The following is a 15,873-nucleotide window of genomic DNA, read 5'->3' as shown; positions in this document are numbered from 1 at the left end:
TTTCCAGTAAAACACCCCACTGTTTACTGAAAGAGGTCCAACACCTGCCCAGGCCAATAAAATGAAACAATATTTAACTTGTGGTTCCATGACCACAAGTAAATTTCAAAAAGACACCCTGTTAAACACCCAACTACAGTTTTAAAATGTACATCTGGCAAACTTTATCACAGATTTCTTTGAAAATGAGTGTGTGTTGGCAGATGTGCGACACACAGTACATCACAGGCCATGCCAGCTGAGCTTTTACATAATAAAATTCAACAGCTGATCTTCACAGCCAAGGCAACTTGTGATTTCACATGAAATGAAAAGCTAGTTCCCCACACACAAATTAATCCTGAACAGATCAACATTAGCAGATTGATTCTAGGGTTTATTCTTTAGTTGAGCGATGCACATTTTTTGTAAAACCTGCACTGAAGAACTTAACGTTATTAAGAGATTGATATTTGGCTGAAATAAAATTGCTCAAGAAACTACAAGTGAATAAAATGTACCATAACTTTACATGTACTGTAAAAAATTAGATACATATCGTAAAATATTTCCAGCTGATTAAACTTAGAAATGAAAGTTCACCTGCTGCCTTACAAATGTGAGTGAACTCAACTTAACATAAGTTACCTCAACTTGAAGATAACCTTTGTTTCAACTCACAAACAGTCAAGACAATGGACTACTTTAAGTTTAATTTTTGAACAAGTTTCTAAGTTTTTTAAAAATTAACCTTAAAGTAATCCATTGTCTTGACTATGTTTAGCTGAGTTCACTCACATTTTAAGGCAGCAGGTGAACTTTCATTTCTAAGTTTAACCAGCTGGAGATGTTTTACAATTATTTATTATGCTGAGAAATAATTGACATGGTTTTGTATGATTTATTTGTACCTTAAAGGTGCCGTAGAACATCTTTGTAAAAGATGTAATTTAAGTCTAAGGTGTCCCCTGAATGTGTCTGTGAAGCTTCAGCTCAAAATACCCCATAGATTTTTTTTTTATTCATTTTTTTAATTGCCAATTTTGGGGCATCATTAAATATGCGCCGATTCAGGCTGCGCGGCCCCTTTAAATCTCGTGCTCCCCTCGTGTTTGCATTTGATTCTGAATGAGTTTGAGGCTATGCTCCATGGCTAAAGCTAACATGACACACTGTTGGAGAGATTTATAAAGAATGAAGTTGTGTTTATGAATTATACAGACTGCAAGTGTTTAAAAAATGAAAATAATGACAGTCTTGTCTCTGTGAATACAGTAAGAAACAATGGTAACTTTAACCACATTTAACAGTACATTAGCAACATGCTAACGAAACATTTAGAAAGACAATTTACAAATATCACTAAAAATATCATGTTATCATGGATCATGTCAGTTATTATCGCTCCATCTGCCATTTTTTGCTATTGTCCTTGCTTCCTTACCTAGTCTGATGATTCAGCTGTGCAGATCGTCCTGCCCTTGTCTAATGCCTTGAACATGAGCTGGCATATGCAAATATTGGGGGCGTACATATTAATGATCCCGACTGTTACGTAACAGTCGGTATTATGTTGAGATTCGCCTGTTCTTCGGAGGTCTTTTAAACAAATGAGATTTATATAAGGAGGAGGAAACAATGGAGTTTGAGACTCACTCTATGTCATTTCCATGTACTGAACTCTTGTTATTTAACTATGCCAAGATAAATTCTATTTTTAATTCTAGGGCACCTTTAAGGTCAAAACTATTTAAAACGTCTACAATGCACATTTACAGACAATCAATTTGTAGCAAGGTGAATGTTGGCTCATGAATATTAATTAGGTAGCGTGACTACAGAATACAACACACAACATCAGTGCAAGCAAATTAATATTCATGAGCCAGTGATATCACTGGCCTACTGTATTGCTTCAGAAGACTTGGAACATAGAGCTAAAGTAATTTGAACTGCATTCATTTTATTTTATGATGCTTTATGTCCTTTAATTATTACTATCATTTTTAAAATAAATCGTTAATTCCATGTAATATCTCAACCAACTCTTCAGAGCACGCTCAAGCTTTTATTTTGACGTAACACAGCAGGTTCAGTCAGATCATTCTCACCCTTCTACATCACAGCGTGTGAGCAGAATTCCTCAGAGACTGTTTCCAGATGCCCGGCTCTCAACCTGACAGACTAGCAGCATGCCGTGCTGTGTGGGAGCAGATTGCCAGTGCCATGTTGTTGATTAAGGTTGCATAAGGCTGTTTTTCGCCCGGATTGGTTTGTGAGAAAGAACTATAAAAATCTGGGCCGCACTGGATTTACACTGAGCGCTATTGTCCTGATCGCACACACACATACATAAACAATCCCAGCACAAACACACACTCACAACAAGAGGCCAGTGATCTGAGCCCCTTCAAGCTGAGTGTCTCTCTCTTTCCCTGCAGGCCGGGTCACATGAGGGGTGGCATCATACAGAGGGGGCGTGGCCACTGTCAACACAGTGCCAGTCTGACAGATCAGAGGAAATAAAGAGGTGAACATGCCGAAACTCCTGCACCTTCCAAACACCCACAGTTCCGACAACATGTGACACAATCCGAGACTGAATCGCAACACTCTTTGAGTTTAAAGTGAGCATGAAGCTGCATTTGCAACCCATTTTAATTCTGAATGAAACGAGAATAAAAAATGTAGGCCAGGACTTGATTGTATCCATCTGAAATTGATTGTACTGCAACAGTGTCGTTATCAAACTAAAACTAAAACTAAAACTAGTAAAACTCATGCCTTTGGTTTATTAAAGGTGAAGTGTTTCATTTCCGCACCATTATCATCACCAAATGGAATTGAACAAAATATAAGGATACCACTGAATACCACAGGGAAATCAACCTACACATGGCTACACAAGAAATATAAACAAAAAACTGCACACTTTAAAGCCACATTTGACTGGACAGATATCTCAGTGAAATAAATAGCCAATCAGATTCCAGCTCTCACCATAAGTTCCACCCACCCAAGACTGACTGGTTTAGGAGAATGTCAATCTCCATTGTGGATGCTATACAATACAGGACAGAGTTGTAAACCAGGAGGAGCCGTGACATTACAACACGCTCTGATGAATCACATCGTGAGAGGGAAAGAGTGTGTGCGCACATGTTTGTATGTGTGTGTGTGTGAGTGTGTGTGCTGGCATTTTATTAATGAGACATGAAATCCATGCAGGAAACCAGGGGAGGGCAATCCCAGCTTTGATTGGTCCTAAGCCGAGACAGCGCAGGAAATGAAAAGACTCAAACGATCGAAGAGAGAAATGAGAGATTGAGCAGACAGAGGGGGAGAGACGTCTCTTGTGTTTTACCGTCGTTAAAGATGCTGAAACGCCGTCTGGCTGGAATCATCAGGCTAATGGAACAGTTCATCCACATTCCAAACTTTCTTATGTGGGATATTCCCAGAATGTTTAAGCTGCTGATAAAAAGCATCATAAAAGTATTACAAATGTAGTCCATGCTTCTTGTGCACTATATTCTAAGCCTTTCAAAAGTGAAATGAAAGCTTGCAATGACATTCAATCATGCTTGGCATCAAGCTTGTACATTTATTCAGCAAGGATGCTTTAAATTGATATTTATATAAATACATTTAGAATAATACTAAAAAAAAAATGTTCTTTTGAGCCTTTTATTCATCAAATAATACAGTTTTCATACATACATTAAGCAATGAATATTAATCGTTTTAAAGAAATGTTTCTTGAGCAACAAATCAAAGCTGAAGGATCATGTGACACTGAAGACTGGAGTAATGATGCTGAAAATTCAGCTATGATCACAGAAATTACATTTTACAATATATTCAAATAGAAAACAATATTTTAAATTGTAAAAATCTTTCACAATATTGCTGTTTTAACTGTATTTTTTGATCAAATAAATGCAGCCTTGAGTATAAGAGACTTCTTTAAAAATAAAAATTTTGAAAAAAAATCTTAGAGACCTCAAACTTTTAAACGGTGGTGTATGAGTGTACATAGACTCAAAAGAACAGAGCAGTTAATAACAATCTAAATTTGTAACTCACATAAAGTGATCATATGACTTCATAAGCCTTGAAAGAGAGAACACCAGTCATACTGACTACTTATATGGTGCTTTTTAGTCATTTTTGGTCCCCATGGAAGCTTGTTTCCATCATGAAATAAAAAATAAAAACGGTAATTACAACTTCTCGCTATTCTGACTTTTTTCTCAGAATTGCGTGATATAAACTTGCAATTGTGAGAAAAAAGTCAGAATTGCATGCTACATACTCATAATTATGAGTTATAGAGTCAGAATTGCATGATATGCAATAATTTTGCACAGAATTGTGATATAAAGTCAGAATTGCGAGTTATAACGTCAGAATTGTGATATAAAGTCAGAATTGTGATATAAAGTCAGAATTGCGAGTTATAAAGTCAGAATTGTGATATAAAGTCAGAATTGTGTTATAAAGTCAGAATTGTGAGATATAAAGTCAGAATTGTGATATAAAGTCAGAATTGTGATATAAAGTCAGAATTGCGAGTTATAAAGTCAGAATTGTGATATAAAGTCAGAATTGCGAGTTATAAAGTCAGAATTGTGATATAAAGTCAGAATTGCGAGTTATAAAGTCAGAATTGCGAGTTATAAAGTCAGAATTGTGATATAAAGTCTGAATTGCGTGTTATAAAGTCAGAATTGTGTTATAAAGTCAGAATTGCGAGTTATAAAGTCAGAATTGTGATATAAAGTCTGAATTGCGTGTTATAAAGTCAGAATTGCGATATAAAGTCAGAATTGCGATATAAAGTCAGAATTGCGAGTTATAAAGTCAGAATTGTGATATAAAGTCAGAATTGTGATATAAAGTCAGAATTGCGAGTTATAAAGTCAGAATTGTGATATAAAGTCAGAATTGTGAGTTATAAAGTCAGAATTGTGATATAAAGTCAGAATTGCGAGTTATAAAGTCAGAATTGTGATATAAAGTCAGAATTGCGTTATAAAGTCAGAATTGCGAGTTATAGTCAGAATTGTGATATAAAGTCTGAATTGCGTGTTATAAAGTCAGAATTGCGATATAAAGTCAGAATTGCGATATAAAGTCAGAATTGCGAGTTATAAAGTCAGAATTGTGATATAAAGTCAGAATTGTGATATAAAGTCAGAATTGCGAGTTATAAAGTCAGAATTGTGATATAAAGTCAGAATTGTGAGTTATAAAGTCAGAATTGTGATATAAAGTCAGAATTGCGAGTTATAAAGTCAGAATTGTGATATAAAGTCAGAATTGCGTTATAAAGTCAGAATTGCGAGTTATAGTCAGAATTGTGATATAAAGTCTGAATTGCGTGTTATAAAGTCAGAATTGTGATATAAAGTCAGAATTGCGTGTTATAAAGTCAGAATTGCGAGTTATAAAGTCAGAATTGTGATATAAAGTCAGAATTGCGAGTTATAAAGTCAGAATTGTGATATAAAGTCAGAATTGCGTGTTATAAAGTCAGAATTGCGAGTTATAAAGTCAGAATTGTGATATAAAGTCAGAATTGCGAGTTATAAAGTCAGAATTGTGAGTTATAAAGTCAGAATTGCGAGTTATAAAGTCAGAATTTTGATATAAAGTCAGAATTGCGTGTTATAAAGTCAGAATTGCGAGTTATAAAGTCAGAATTGTGATATAAAGTCTGAATTGCGTGTTATAAAGTCAGAATTGTGATATAAAGTCAGAATTGCGTGTTATAAAGTCAGAATTGCGAGTTATAAAGTCAGAATTGCGAGTTATAAAGTCAGAATTGCGAGTTATAAAGTCAGAATTGCGAGTTATAAAGTCAGAATTGTGATATAAAGTCAGAATTGCGTGTTATAAAGTCAGAATTACGAGTTATAAAGTCAGAATTGTGATATAAAGTCAGAATTGCGAGTTATAAAGTCAGAATTGTGAGTTATAAAGTCAGAATTGTGATATAAAGTCAGAATTGCGAGTTATAAAGTCAGAATTGTGAGTTATAAAGTCAGAATTGTGATATAAAGTCAGAATTGCAAGTTATAAAGTAAGAATTGTGATATAAAGTCAGAATTGCGAGTTATAAAGTCAGAATTGTGATATAAAGTCAGAATTGCGAGTTATAAAGTCAGAATTGTGATATAAAGTCAGAATTGCGAGTTATAAAGTCAGAATTGTGATATAAAGTCAGAATTGCGAGTTATAAAGTCAGAATTGTGATATAAAGTCAGAATTGCGAGTTATAAAGTCAGAATTGTGATATAAAGTCAGAATTGCGAGTTATAAAGTCAGAATTGTGAGTTATAAAGTCAGAATTGTGATATAAAGTCAGAATTGCAAGTTATAAAGTCAGAATTGTGATATAAAGTCAGAATTGCGAGTTATAAAGTCAGAATTGTGATATAAAGTCTGAATTGCGTGTTATAAAGTCAGAATTGTGTTATGAAGTCAGAATTGCGAGTTATAAAGTAAGAATTGTGATATAAAGTCAGAATTGCGAGTTATAAAGTCAGAATTGTGATATAAAGTCAGAATTGCAAGTTATAAAGTCAGAATTGTGATATAAAGTCAGAATTGCGAGTTATAAAGTCAGAATTGTGATATAAAGTCAGAATTGCGTGTTATAAAGTCAGAATTGCGAGTTATAAAGTCAGAATTGCGAGTTATAAAGTCAGAATTGTGATATAAAGTCAGAATTGCGTGTTATAAAGTCAGAATTGCGTGTTATAAAGTCAGAATTGCGATATAAAGTCAGAATTGCGTGTTATAAAGTCCGAATTGTGTGATATAAAGTCAGAATTGTGAGTTATAAAGTCAGAATTGCGAGTTATAAAGTCAGAATTGTGATATAAAGTCAGAATTGTGATATAAAGTCAGAATTGCGTGTTATAAAGTCAGAATTGCGAGTTATAAAGTCAGAATTGTGATATAAAGTCAGAATTGCGTGTTATAAAGTCAGAATTGCGTGTTATAAAGTCAGAATTGCGTGTTATAAAGTCCGAATTGTGTGATATAAACTCACAATTGTGATATAAACTCACAATTGTGAGAAAATGTTTTTGTTTTTTTTTCCTTTCAGTTCTGATTTTTTTTCTCAGAATTGTAAGATATAAATTCACAATTGCGTGATGTAATGTCCAGTTGTGAGGGGGAAAAAGAATGACGTTTATATTTTACAATTCTGACTTTATAACTCACAATTGCAAGTTATAAAGTCAGAATTGTGATATAAAGTCAGAATTGCGAGTTATAAAGTCAGAATTGTGATATAAAGTCTGAATTGCGTGTTATAAAGTCAGAATTGTGTTATGAAGTCAGAATTGCGAGTTATAAAGTAAGAATTGTGATATAAAGTCAGAATTGCGAGTTATAAAGTCAGAATTGTGATATAAAGTCAGAATTGCAAGTTATAAAGTCAGAATTGCGAGTTATAAAGTCAGAATTGTGATATAAAGTCAGAATTGCGTGTTATAAAGTCAGAATTGCGAGTTATAAAGTCAGAATTGTGATATAAAGTCAGAATTGCGTGTTATAAAGTCAGAATTACGTGTTATAAAGTCAGAATTGCGTGTTATAAAGTCCGAATTGTGTGATATAAAGTCAGAATTGTGATATAAACTCACAATTGTGAGAAAATGTTTTTGTTTTTTTTTCCTTTCAGTTCTGATTTTTTTTCTCAGAATTGTAAGATATAAATTCACAATTGCGTGATGTAATGTCCAGTTGTGAGGGGGAAAAAGAATGACGTTTATATTTTACAATTCTGACTTTATAACTCACAATTGCATGTTATAAAGTCAGAATTGCGTGATATAAACAAATCTGAGAAAATTCACAATTCTCACAATTCTGGCTTTATATCATGCAATTCTGACTTTATAACTCACAATTACGAGTTTAAATCTCGCAATTCTGAAAAAAAAAGTTCAGAATTGTGAGATGCAAACATGCAACTGCGAGAAAAAGTCAGAATTGTGAGATAAAAAGTTGTAATTACCATTTTTATTTTTTTATGAAGTGGTGGAAGCAAGCTTCCATACTCCTTTCATGTTCCACAGAGGAAAGAAATTAATTCAGGTTTGGAACAACATGATGGAGAGAATGAATTTTCATGTTTAGAAAAGCTGTGAGATAAGAGAGCAGCAAAGCTCTTGTAAATGTCACAGTGCGATGAATGAGAACAATCAGAATGACAACATCCAGTCTGATAAATGAACACACTTCAGACCCTTCCGCTTGGCATTTGGAGTGGACAGACCGAGCCACATAAACAGGGATTCTAATGAGCATTTGTGAGTCTATATGTATTTGTATGAGAGTTCATGAATGCGTGGGTGATTCGAATAATTTTGCTGACAATATAAAATCAAGCAACATTGTAAATATTCACAATGTTTTTAATGTGCTTTGGCCAATTAACTGTAATTTAAACTTATGTACATTGTAAAGGATAGTAAAATTTGAAATCACCTACATTGTGGGGATTAATAAACATACTAAATTATGTTTTTTTTTTTTTGAAAATGTAAAAATGCCGAAAGTTTTCTGTGATGGGTAGGTTTAAGGGTAGGGGTAGGATTAGAGGATAGAATATACAGTTTGTACAGTATAAAAACCATTACGTCTATGGAGAGTCCCCATAAACCACATATACAAGTGTGTGTGTGTGTGTGTGTGTGTGTGTGTGTGTGTGTGTGTGTGTGTGTGTGTGTGTGTGTGTGTGTGTGTGTGTGTGTGTGCACAGTGTTAGCACATGCTGTCCTCCATATGCCGGCTGATAGGTTATTTCCTTTCCTGTGCAGCCAGGTTTCCTGCTCGAGTCTGACACACACTTCTTAACCTTTGGATAAGATACATACACTTACACACATTCCTTAAACAAGTCCTGGACACTATGCATGCACAGACTCACAAACACACACACACACACACACACGCATTGTCTACCCACAGACGTGTTTGCACACAACCCGCTGGAATATCTCCATGTTTTCAGGCCTCTGTGGAGCGTTTGGTAACAGCTCTGATAATGAGAGACGCTGTGCCAGCGAAGCAGCAATAACAGGAACAATGAGAAAAAAAACAAAAAAAAAACAAAATCCTTTGAATATTCCTGCAGACACTGAGAGGATCAGAGAGTGTGACTGTGCTGAACACACAGCTTTTATAACCACACGCAATATGATGAACAATCAAGAAATGTGTGAAAGATGAAATGAAAATGAACCCCAGGCCAGACATTCAACGCTTGGATTATTTCAATGAAACTGGATCTTAAAAACATTACAGCGTTTGTGTGCCGTGAGCATAAAAAAAGTTTAAGGTGAGTATATTTAAGCTCATCTGAGCACTTTTTTCACTATTACACAAAAAAAATGACTTCTGAATTAAATGCAGGATATTCCCTTAATCATGGAAAACAGGATTTTTCTTGTTCATTTGAAATGAGAGTTTGATGAATTACACATAACATTCACAACTCAAAAATCCCTCCTCAGTCCACCCAGAAACTGCAAAAACTGCTTACTCAGAACTCATTGCAGACTGACATCACAACCATCAGCTCATTAACATATGATCGACCATATTTACATAACACCTATTCAGCATCTCAGCCCTCTCCAGATGAGTCTTAAAGGTACAGTAGCAAAAACTAAATATGAGAAGAGCAGTGCTTCCCACAGGTTTGAAATATACTTGCGGTGGTAGCCGGGCGAAAAATCCATCTAATACATGTGACAAACAAATAATGTGTGATTTTTAACAGTATTTTTATTTATTGAAATTAATTTTAATTACATATCATATTACATTTAATAACATACTAATATTATGCATTATTATGCATTGTAAATTATGCAAAATTACAGCATTTAAATGGTTCTCCTTTTCCTATGTTCTCCTTGCTGTCATATAGTGTCTCTCTCAGTGAAAGGCAGGGTAGGTAAGAAATTTTGTTCCAAATTTGTTTAAACTTTCTATATATATACATGCATAATTAAAATGTAAGAACTCTGGTAAAAAGAGTATAAAAATCGAGTGACTCTAGACCGTTTAATCTGTATTAAACACAGCTCATTATTTCCATCCGGGACGAAACATAGGATTGGCTTAGGCGGCTGTCACTCTCTCGCAACCATGGCAACCACCCTTTTGCCACACATGACCTGCCCACTTGCGCGCGCACGTTTGATTTGGGGAATCCAAGAGGCACGGATCCTAGGAATACCAAAACAATGGCAGAGAAACAGCAAGCTAAATTCACAGTATCGGCCTATGCAGTTAGTGAAGGCAAACCAGGCAAAAAAAGGAAGACAGTAACAGTACAAGAAAAGGCAATGAACAAAAAGTCTTTGGATAAACAAAGAAATAAAACGCGAGTTAATATCGGCGTGGCTTTCCAGCGATGGCGAGAACTGAGGGAACTCAAGGGGCTGAAAAGTGACTCCTTGATGGCTTTATTTCTGCTGGACAGGTAAATCTTTCTTTTTGTATTTTGATCATACATATTTTTTTGTTTATTTTTTCATGAAGCATGTGTCATTAGCACACGTAGCTGCGTAATATAGCTAACATAACATTACTTAGCGAGCCGTAGTAGAGACGATAAATAATGATAGCTATAGTGTTGAATTGTGCATAATTTTACCCTCTGTCTAAGTCTTTTACCATGTTCACCTGCAAGTTTACCTGCACGTTTTTTTCGCCTTTGTTTTGTTTTTATATTCTCTACCTATGTTTACTGATGTCTTTATCTTGTATCTGTGTGTGTCGTACACACTTTGTTGTATGTGTGTGTTATTATTTTGTGTCTGCAATGCAGTTGTGAGTTGATATTTGAGTGTATGTTACTCTGTTGATCTGTAGAACAACGTATATGTTATGAATCTTACACGAAATTCATCTTCATCACAGTGTAAATGATGGTAATGGAAAAACGTGTATCATGCAACCTGTTTTTAGCTTTGCCTTATAGATAACTAGCTCGTTAGCGAATCAAAAAATATATATTTTAAACTTTACCAATATCAATATGCTAGCTTGATAGTGAGTACTAAAATACATCTTGTTTGTTTATCTTCATAATTTTAAAGTTATTTTTATTACATGTGATTCTGACATGATGTCACTACATGCACTGTGCTCCTTCCTCTCCGCTCGTCTCAGGTAAATAATGCGTCTTCCAGCTCAGTGGTCGGAGTCACACGTTCATGCGTTTTGGGGGCGTGGCTTTGGAAGGAGCCCAGAAGGGAGGGGGTGGAGTGAATGGAAATAATGAGCTGTCTTTAAAACAGTCGTGAGAGGTCTACAGACACTCGATTTTTATACTTTCTTTTTCAGAGTACTTACATTTTAATTATGTATTGATATATAAATAAAGTTTAAACAAATTTTGAAAAAAAGTTTTTTATACATTTTTTTGCCTACCCTGCCTTGAATGGGACACAGATTTTACTAGTAAAATTTATAAAATGAATAATATATGTGTCAAATAATGTTCTTAGTCTTTTCTTCCTGTGGGGGAGACTACAATAATTTATTATGAATTAAATGGAAATCAAATTAAATACAATTTATTGTGTAACCAAAATACCAATAATGCCCAAAAGAAAAAGAAAAAACTTAGCGTGTGACTTTTAATTATAAACAAGCCCGAAATACACCGGGACGCTTATTTTGAAATGTCTGTACTATTGCAGGCTGATCCTTCACATTCTTACAATCGTCTAAAACATTTGATATAAAGGCCATGAAGTAGACCTTGTAATAATTCATCAACTTGAGTTCATTAGCAATCGCTTGGCATAAATCTGCGCTTTTCATTGATTGAGAATCACTTTGAAGCAGTCTGAAGCACTGCGAGTTTGTAGAACGCGCAACAGTGCCCCCTTGTGACTTTGCAAAATGCAGTGCCTGTGGGAATGCTAGCGGGAGTAAACAGTTCTGACGCACACCTAACGAGCAGGTACGAAACGACTAGTTAATCGACCGCGGATGGTTTCATTATCTTGCGCGGATATAAAAGTATAAGAGGATAAAAATAATAAAAGCAAAAATGTGTCTCCAAATATACTTGGGCGGCCCGCCCAAGTAAAGTCTATGTGTGGAAAGCACTGAAGAGGTTGGAAAATGGTCATTTAAAGGAATAGTTCACCCAAAAATGAAAATTATCCCATGATTTTTTCACCCTCAAGCTATCCTAGGTGTATTTGACTATCTTCTTTCAGACGAACACAATCTGAGATATTTTTAAAAAATATCCTTGCTCTTCCAAGCTTTATAATGGTAGTGAAGGAGGGCCAGATTTTGAAGCCCCAAAAAATTCATCCATCCATTATAAAAAATAATCCATACAGCTCCAGGCGGGTAATAAAGTCCTTTTGAAGCAAAGCGATGTGTTTTTGTATGAAAAATATCCATATTTAAAACTTTATTAACTATAATAATTCAATTCCGGCAGACGACCGTACACATACTATGCAAGTCGACTTGCGCCACAAGAGTAACTCTGTGACGTGATGTATGATGTAGGATGTAGGAGTTTTATCCCCCATCATGGGATAATTTTCATTATACTAACCCTTTAAACTATATTATCCATGAGCCTGGTGCAAGACTACGGAAGAGGATTAGGGCCAAGCAATAATAAAAAAATAAAACCATCTCGAGATTAAAGTTGTTAAATTTCGAGAAAAAAGTCAAGATAAAATGTTGAGAATAAACTCGTTAAATTACGTGAAAAAAATCGTTAAATTTCGAGAAAAAGGTCAAGATAAAATGTTGAGAATAAACTCGTTAAATTACGTGAAAAAACTCGTTAAATTATGAGAAAAATGTCATTAAATTTCGAGAAAAAAGTCGAGATAAAATGTTGAGAATAAACTCATTAAATTATGAGAAAAAAGTTGTTAAATTACGAGAACAAATTCGTTAAATGACAACTTTTTTCTTTATTCCCAACATTTTATCTCGACTTTTGTCTCGAAATTTAACAAGTTTTTTCTCGTAATTTAACGAGTTTATTCTCAACATTTTATTTTGACTTTTTTCTCGAAATTCAACAACTTTAATCTCGAGATGGTTTTATATTTTATTATTGCTTGGCCCTAATCCTCTTCCGTACAAGACACCTTGACAAACCTTGGACTTCAAAGAAAAAATAACACGCAACAGCAACAACAAAAGAACAGCAATTTCAGTCATTTTTACTGTGGAAATGTTTTGATCCTACCTTGAGCAGTGATGTTTCAGTGTCTGATTTGGAAGTCCATTGTAGCCGGTGCGCTGTAGGAGGAATCCAACCGTCACATCGCTCCTTCAGACTTAATACTTTGCCTCATACTCTCTCTCTCTCTCTCTCTCTCTCTCTCTCTCTTTCTCTCAGATCTCTTCTTAAATTTGCTAGATCTATCTATTTATCTATCTATCTATCTATCTACTCCACAAATCCACGGAATAAACAGGAACAGCAGAAATCCAGGAGTTCAATGCAGCAGCACAATGACACCTGGAGGGAGAACAAGAGAGGTAGAGACTCAGGTTAGATGTTTATTCAGGTAATTATGTAAGCCAGTCATTATCACAAAATAAACCTTGACAGGTTGTTAAAGAGTGCAACAGTCAGGTTCAGGAAATAAAAACTCCATTCATTTCACTCCGATAACTTATAAACCTTTAAAGACAGCCCTACAGTGAGCTACCAGGTTCTTAACCCATGGTTTTTGCTTCTGCTGAAGCAGTCAGCCTGCATTATTTCAACTTATTTTTTAAAATAATCATGTTTAACAGTGGAATTCCTGGTGAAAAACTACATTGCCCATGATGCTGTGCAGAAAATGATGTCCAACCAATCAGAGAGTCGAAAAAAGCAACACTTTTCAAACTTGCTCTTTAGCTCCGCCCACTCTCATGTAATTGAGTCGATCTCTCTATGCTCTCAAAATACTGAAATGTTTGTATATATGCATATTTTGCAATAAACTGTAGTGTTGTGAATGATTCACTAAGTAGCTGCTTGCCTTGGTTCATGGCTTATAACTCTTTAACAAAAACTATTTTAATCCCTATGGGAAAAATTAATGAAAAAAATACTTCCATAACCAGAGCCACTGAAAAGAGGACAGGCGCTAATGCACTCTATACGGCTGCATACATGGACCACAAAGCGGCATGAGAAGCATTCAACTAGCACAGCTATATTGGAAATTGGTTGCCAGGGACAACGGCCAATTATAGAGTTTAGAGTTATTATATACAAATATTTGACATGACTGTCCAATCAGAATCAACCAAAGTATTCCAGAGAGCCATATAATAATAATAATAATCTTAACACAATGAGAATAATGAGGATAACAGAGGGTCTAAAGATCTGATTTTCCACATGTATGTGGCCTGGCACAGTATTATTATTATAAAATTCAAAACTCATTTGTTAATCTGATTCAAATTACGCCCTGTATTCAGCCGAGATATGTAACACTTTGTCTCATTAACTTCTGACAAAGATCAAAATCATTTACAAAAATCCAACAGCAAGTTTCTGTGATAATCTGATCTCAACAGAAGTCTACTTTTCACCCTATTATATCATCCAACAGGCCAAAATCAACAGCCAAGCACACTTCTCCTCAACAAATATGCTTAGGATTTGAGGTATCATTCATGTCTGTACCACAAATGATGAGAGACGAGTTATGCGCTTAATACGGGTTTGTTCAAGTTTGAGCACTAATGTCATTTCCTCTTAATGGCTCCCTCAGAATGAGTCCTGTTAAACACAACCATTTCAAACACACAAATTACACAGGAAATCGACTTCATGCCTCGTTACTACTGAGCTCATTGTTGCTGTTTGTAATGGGAGTGAATACATTTAACAGCTCCTGATATTTCACCAACACAGCCACCATCCTGCATTTGAATCCAATTCGGCAGCCGTCAGCCCATCAGATTCAGATGGCGTTTTTAAAATTTAAACAGCTCTCGGCATCGCCACACATCGCAACGCCCTGGAGCCTGACCACAGAGATGGCTTCTGTGTGTAATATAATCCCAGCAGACCCTCCAGAGGATGCCACACATGAATTTAAATGAGAGGGAGAGATAGAATGGAGTGGGAGGAGGATTTAGATAAAGAGAGAAAAAAGGAAAGACACTTGATAGACACGATGAGGAGGAGAAGGAGGAGGAGGAACAGACAGGGGTGACAAAGTACAATTTATCTACCTGGGAAAAGCTGCAAGTGTACAGAATCTTCATGCTTGTGCATTCCAAGCTGTTGCTATGGTGAACATCTAGTCTAGCAACTGGACGGAGTGGGGTTACCACGTTTTTTGTACACACATGCATGGAATTCAGAATCAAATGTAAACATCCAAATAAATACTATACGCGATTAGACATGTTGCATGACGAACACTTTGTAAAGATCCATTTTGAGGGTTATATTAGCTGTGTGAACTTTGTTTATGGTGTTTAAGGCAAGCGCGAGCTCTTGGAGCGTGAAGCACGAGATTTAAAGGGGCCGCGTACCCTGAATCGGCGCATTTATAATAATAGGCAGTTAAAAAAATTTATAAAAAAAAACTATGGGGTATTTTGAGCTGAAACTTCACAGACACATTCAGGGGACACTTAAGGCTTATATTACATCTTTTGAAAACATGTTCTTCGGCACCTTTAACTGACGCGACAGCAGTTCTGTTTTTTTCGTAATTTGAATATAGAAGGCAGTCTGGTAGAAGCTAGATATTTTACTTCATAACTTGTTAAATATGGATATTTTTTTACACAAATGCATTGCTTCGCTTCAGAAGGTCTTTATTAATCCCCCGGAGCTGTGTGGAGTACATT

At 35.3% G+C, this 15,873-nt stretch overlaps 1 protein-coding gene across 3 annotated transcripts in view; it reads right to left on the bottom strand.

The window, feature by feature from the left end:
• Positions 1–15,873, bottom strand: part of ptprea (protein tyrosine phosphatase receptor type Ea) — a 104,084-nt gene that overhangs the window by 38,633 nt on the left and 49,578 nt on the right. For all 3 annotated transcript variants that reach the window (XM_048169758.1, XM_048169755.1, XM_048169756.1), the window contains one exon: positions 13,250–13,525. The gene's annotated coding sequence lies outside the window, so the exon portion shown is untranslated. The remainder of the gene's footprint in view (positions 1–13,249; positions 13,526–15,873) is intronic.

Source organism: Megalobrama amblycephala, linkage group LG20 (genome assembly GCF_018812025.1).
Source record: "Megalobrama amblycephala isolate DHTTF-2021 linkage group LG20, ASM1881202v1, whole genome shotgun sequence".
Lineage (NCBI taxonomy): Eukaryota > Metazoa > Chordata > Actinopteri > Cypriniformes > Xenocyprididae > Megalobrama > Megalobrama amblycephala.
Note: the sequence above shows the minus strand (reverse complement) of the source record. Positions and strands in the feature narration are given on the sequence as shown.